Source organism: Diuraphis noxia, unplaced genomic scaffold, assembly GCF_037042655.1.
Source record: "Diuraphis noxia isolate RWA-SAM2 unplaced genomic scaffold, SU_Dnox_SAM2 contig0001, whole genome shotgun sequence".
Taxonomy (NCBI): Eukaryota; Metazoa; Arthropoda; class Insecta; order Hemiptera; family Aphididae; genus Diuraphis; species Diuraphis noxia.
In genome coordinates this window covers 34,555,931-34,562,979 of record NW_028301711.1, presented here as the reverse complement: position 1 = coordinate 34,562,979, position 7,049 = coordinate 34,555,931, and positions in this window count along the sequence as shown.

Genomic DNA, 7,049 nt, shown 5'->3' with positions numbered 1-7,049 from the left:
ATAAATAGTTTATTTAATGTCCATATACTACTACTATTTAATATATAGTACATGATCGAAACGTTTTATTACGACAAGTTTTGAAATAAAATCTTTAATGTATGAAGTATAGTATTGTGTGTAGACTAAAAGTAGACGATTTAATAATTAGTACCTAGGTAACACAGTATTTTTTTTTAAATAACACCTAATCAAATAGCAATAATGTGCAATACGCTATTAAACCGTTATAGTTATCCCGGAATCTAAATAATTTTTATTTTAAAATTGTTTGTGGTAATTAATAATTTTTATGTCTTTATTTTAGTTTAATCAATTATTTAATTAGTTATTTAAAAATAATTAATTATTAACAGGAATGATGATTTTATATTAATAAGTTACTATATAATATTATATTATTTTGAGTAATTGTATAAATCTTTGGTAGGTTTCTATTGCTTGTTACCAATATGATATAACATTTATGGCTTATATATTATGCTTAACAATATCTAGTCCTAGTGTCATCTATTATAGGCAGTGTTATTATAAATCTAACATTAATTAATATATATGGGTGAGAATATTTCAAATTTCAATGTTAAGATAGGTCAGGCTAGCGAAGATAAATGTTTTGAGGCGAGAGCAAAATTGCATTTATTACATCGCCGCGTGAGCAGTACCCGTTGTCGCTGAGTGATTCGGCGAGAGTGTATTATAGGTGCGACGATTGTAAGTGTGAAGCTACGGTCATAGTACGGGCTAAATGTTTAAATTAGTGTTAATTTTATATTTGTTGTCTTATTGTAGTCGATCGGTAATATAGGTACTCACATATATAAGGTGTAAACGTCTAGAGTGGCTGGGACATGTATTAAAGAATGTTCTGATTGGAAAAATAAATCAAATGCGTCCACTTGGAAGACCAAAAACAAAATAGACACCGTAGAAAAGAATATGAGACTGATAGATGAGCATGCAACTAGACTTTGGACTTAGAAAAATAGAAAGATTTACTAATGCAGCCAATGCAGGCAGCGCATGTCCTCAATGGACTGTTACGTTGTTGAAGAAGAAGATAGTCAATCAGTCAATGAAATTTATTTAAATCGAATAGTGCCCTGATGGCTGGTACATATGACATACCTAAAGTCGATGCGATTTATTTAAATTTAATAGCGGTCTGATATCTGAGGCCATAATGGTAATTTCAATTTTGAAGAAATGGACATAGAATTGACCTACCACTGTATCTCAAAAAAGCTAACAATACTGAGCTGAATTTATTCTAGTAGAGTCGTTGTAGCTTAGAACAGGGGTCAGAAACTTTACTTTTACCAACGTGGACCATATTTTTTATGAAGTTTTTATTGAGGGCTGCACATAAAATTAAAATAAACGTTATTAAAAATACAATTTTAACATATAATACGACTATATTTGTCGATAACAGCAATCATATTAGGAGTAGTTTCACTTAAAAAGATTTTCATCCTCCTTAATTGATTTTGAATTAAACTCTTTGGGAGAGAAAATTCAGAAAAACTTAATTCATTCATTTTTGAGTGCAAAAAAATATAAATATTTAGTTTGAATTTTTCTCGATAATTCGCTTATATCTGCTTTTATATTGGATGTTAAAATTTTTAAAACTGAATTCTAATGTTCGTTGCTTAGTCATGACCCATGAATAATAATTATTTGTTCACAAAAATAAGTGCAACCGAAACCACTAATCAATTTTTTTAGCAAAACTTTTAATGTGTTTAACATTTATTTTAGAGTGATTTGAATAAAATATTTTTAGGTCTTTTTTTTTTTTTTTTTTTTTTGATTTAACAGTTTTAAGGAACATCGTTGTTTTGCAATTCTATGACTTCCATCATTCTATTTGTTTAAATTAGGTTCAGCATCGTCAATATTAACTGAAAAAGGGTTTTGAAACAACTTGATTTTTTTCTCTTGTACGTAAAAAAAATATAGAAAATTAATTTTGTATAGATTCTAAAATATCAAATTTTAAGATATAACATTAAAGTTTTAAACACTGTGATATATATTTAGAGGGCGACAAAGTTCTGCGGGTTGTCTTTGTCTGGCTTAAAGCGTAAAACGTATTATGGTAGGTTCTATAATTGTGTGTCACTCTAACGTATGATACCACGGTTTAAGTATATTCTAAGATGTTTTAAAATTCATTAATTCACCTAAACTAAGTATTTCACACCCGTATCGACACAAATGAATTCAAATAATAACCAATGAATTTTATGAACACCCAATTAATGTCTGTTTAAATACAGTTTTATTACGGTGGTTATGAATACATCCAAAACAGGTACCAGAAACCCGAATAAATGATTCTGGTATGAAACTCTGAAATTTACTTAATATTATAACAGTAACATTGCATATTTTACTCGTCATTCGCAGTTTTTTTTTACACTTATCTTGTAGTTATTCTGAGTCATAATACCTAGGTCCGTAAGTATTTGTACGAAAGCAATTATATACTATATGATATTATTGAAAATACTATAAAATTTGGTAGTCTTGAACGGTTTCGATTCACAAAACAAACGAAGAACGAGTGTCAATTTCTCTTTTACTTGTTTAAATTTTCGTACCTACGGGGTTTAATTTTTTCAAATTCTCATTTTTGCGAGAATTCATAAACACTCAATCTCACCATGGTCCATTGAAATAAAATATATGATCCAGTACAGTAAACACGTGATTTAAATTAATCAATGTAAAACGTAGTTATGTAGTCACATTATGTATGTGACTTAACACATCGACTAATACATGATGGTAGACACTACGAAATCAACTACGGTGAAAAAGCGGAAACAAGGTTTCCGAATACGATATAGCTATATTATTGCTTCTATAGTAGGCACTATATCAATGGATCCAGTCACATGGCATTTTTCCAAGTATATAGTAAAACGAATGAAATTATTTGTATGTGAATATATTTTAATAAAATATAATCACGCAATTACCGTCTCGTCGGTGCTTGTTTGCATGTTGGCTGGGTGGTTGGGAGGGGGGGTATGCTAATTATAATCCGAGCACACCGTCTTTGGATTATTTGTCTTTGCTTTTCGGTTACGATTAATCACAGGAGTGAGCGTTAAAGCCATTAATATTTAAACACTATGTATACTTACCCTGTGGCTTGTTGTAGTAGGTAGGTATTTACTATTTTATACACCTATTATAATGGAAACATTATAATTCCCGAGTAATCGAGATCATTTTATTTTATTTTATGCAATTTTTATTTCATTGGTAGAATTAATATTTAATCAGGTCTTTATTTCTGAGTAAATAAATAAAAAGTACACATATCTACATTTTTATCATAATTTTAATTTCAATCAATACAATATAACATGTTAAGTCAATAAAAAAAAAAATTGAAATAACTTCCTATATTTTTATTTATACCTAACATGAAAAAAAATACGAGTACATTAAATATTATATTATGAGCTTTTTAATATTTCGAGAAAAAATCCGGTAATAAAACGATCTAAAGACACGTTTCTTTATATTTTATTATTATTTCTAAACCCAATAAATATTTATTATACGTTGTAGGTATAGTTGTACCTATATCCTATATTAATAAGTAGGTATACAACGTAGTGATAAAAATTGATTTATTATCCTAATTGGATATTTTATTTGATTTAGGAAATATTCATTGACGAAAGTTAGTATATTATTTAATGTTGAATTCGACATGTTGTATATTTATGGCATGTCGTATATACGACATATATTTACAATTTATAATCATAATGATTTATATAAATATTCAAATTTAATATCTATATCCATAAGGCCCGTGATATTTATTGTAACTTGTAGAGTTATTGAGTACCTATCCGCTTTAAAACTAAGTAATTGTTATGGTTGTACAAATTACATTGTTTTTGAATAATATTCGTTGGGAACATATTTCCACAAAAATACATTTTGGCTGAAACGTTAATCGTATCTTTTTTTGTTTTCAGCGGAAGACACCGTATTTTGTGCCCGAATATAAACATTACAATGTTTCTCAATAATTATAATCATGCATCACTAATACTACACTAAAACTCACTATATTACACATGTAAATATTACCTACAGTCTCGTTACGATTTAAACCAATGCATTAAAAAAAAAAAAAACTTTTCAAAACAACCACATTAATAAGATATAATTATACCTACTAATGTATATTCATACTGCCGATCCATATGCTGAGATTTCGTGGTATTCATTACGGATCTTGAGACCACAGTGTTCAGTTATACATAATAAATAACTATTATAGGTAAAAACCACGTTCGTAGTTTTGAGACCGGTGACATACGGCAAGTGAATTGGTACATGTTTGTATTGGTACAGAGTTACTATACTTGTAACAGTTATTTATTTATTTTTTCTTTAATCTCCCGAACATCTATTATGTTAATTTTTCGCAATAACACACTGTGGAATGTCACCCTTCAATAATTATTTTATGTTTAAAAAACATCACGTGGTTCTAATAGCATCTAAAAAACACACGCACAACCGCACGGCGTACAGATTTATACCAGAACAGCTAACCATTAATACCTATATATATATATATGTAGGTACATAGTACACACTAAGGCTGATAAATTGACATCCGAACACGGACAATCACGTCACATAAAAAATACGTTTGCACTATAATACGTGAAACAGGCACGCAACAGTCCTCTTTAAAAAAAATATATTTTTATAATATTATATAGGTAAATATAATTATACATATACCTATCTACGTTATGCACGCGTAAAGTTACTCGTTTTTTTCTTAATACAATATTAGGTTATATTATATGTAAGTAGGTATACACGACGAAACACCGTGATTGATAATTTATCGGTAGGTATAAATCCACGTCCGGAAACGCGAATCGTATAATATTATGTTTATAGTGGTTCTATGTTTATTATTATTATTATTATTCTACAGAACATTGCATTTGATCAGTTTATAAATCATGTACCGCTATAAAGCAATCTTAATAAACTCAATACTAATAAATAATAATAAAAAAAAACTCCGCATTTTTGATAATAATATGATTTTCTTCTATGATCTGTTGTTAATAAATTAAGGGGCAAAACACTAAAAACAAAAATGCATACGGTATAATGTCTTAACGACGGGCCTGCGACGTACCGTTAATTTTAATGCACTTATATTTATTGGTCACAAATTTTTTGGTTTTTGTAAAATGAAAACCAGTAATAAATAAATTTGAATTGGGTCTCCCATAGAGTTGCATATAGCGCGTCGTTCGTGAATCGTATAGGTTCTGTATCTTCCCGAGCTTGTTTCGTGAACACAACATTATTAATATTAAAAAACGCACATTTTATTTCGGTTTGCTTTATGGTAGTGTATAGTATAATACGATACGACATCTGGTTGTAGTATACCTATAGGTTCGTCTGGTCGTAAAAAAGTAGGTTAGGATGATAATGTTTATATTATACTCACGAACGCGAAGGTTCATATATTTTATGCTGAATTTTTTGTCATCTATATAATATTGTATAAATAATAATAATTTATCAATATTTTTTAGAAACTACTATAAAATCAAACGTATATCATTTTTTCATTAATCATAAAAACATTTAAATTTTTGACAAGCTTCTCGAACCGGTCTATAATTCGAATCCATTAAACACAAAATCAAACTTGGCAAAACCACACTATTTATAGGTAGGTAGGTACGTTAAATTGTTTTATTTTTTATTTATTACCATCAGTTAATTTGCATAGATCATAGTTCATAGAATTGGGAGCACAAAGTTAAGGTCCGGTTATTGTAAAATGGATAAAAAAAAATGACGTGAGAACTACCGAACTTTGTACCCATCCATAATATATTATATTCTGAAAACTATAAATAAATAAATACAAAAATGGTAAATTTAGATATTATTTAAAATAGAATATAACTCATAAACAAATATTATGCCGCTTATTATTATTTAGTGTAATTAGAATCAATTTGTGGATTAATGACTATAACACACTATACACATTTTAGATAAAAAAACCTGGTAAGTTTCTCTGATTTACAGTAGGTTTCAAATGTATTGGAATGGTGCATATTGAAGAATTATCTCATATTTCTAAAACAACCAGTGCCTTTTTTGTGTTTATCGTTTACTCATGAATATATTTACGAGTTTGAACTTTTTATCGTATTTCACAATTTTTCATGTCAAGCTACGATATTCCCGCTCACACATTGTTACAAAATTGGTTGCATTAATGATGAACTTATTGCAATACGTTCACCACAACATAAAATGGGAAAAATGTATGAGCGTAACATTGTTAAATTATCAATTTTCTTTAAAAATAAAAATGATAAGTGGTGTTATTTTTAATTTTTAATTACAACGGAAATTAAAAAGGTAAAATTCAAGGAAAATTAATTTTTTTTTACTTGTCGATGTTTTCGACTCACTACTGTTAATTTAGGCAAGAGAACAGTATTAATTTTGACTTCAGGTGCTATTAATGTATATTGTATATAGTTTTTTGACTCAATGGTTCAACTGATCATGATTTAATGCTATTTGTTATACCTACTGTATTATTATACGAAATGTAATTTATTTAAGTACGTATCTACACTCGCAATAGTGTCTATTAAACCAAATTATATTTTTATATAAATAGTTTTATTTTAGATTCTTAGCGGAACGAGGAATATATATTTATTTTACCATGATCTGTTTTTTTTTTGTCTGTCGTCACGTTTTGGGGCAGTAAGAGTGCTTTGATTTTTGACTTCAGTACCTCGTTCGATCAGAAAGTGAATCTATTTGGTACTTTGGGGGAAGTAAAAAATTATCAATACTTTTCTAGATAATCGGGATGAACAAACTAAAAATTAAGGAAAAAACAGGAATTTTTACACACCATCAATTTTCGACAAAATCTATTTTGGTTTTTGGTGTCACTTTAAATCAAATTACCATAGATACATTAAATTTTCAACGAA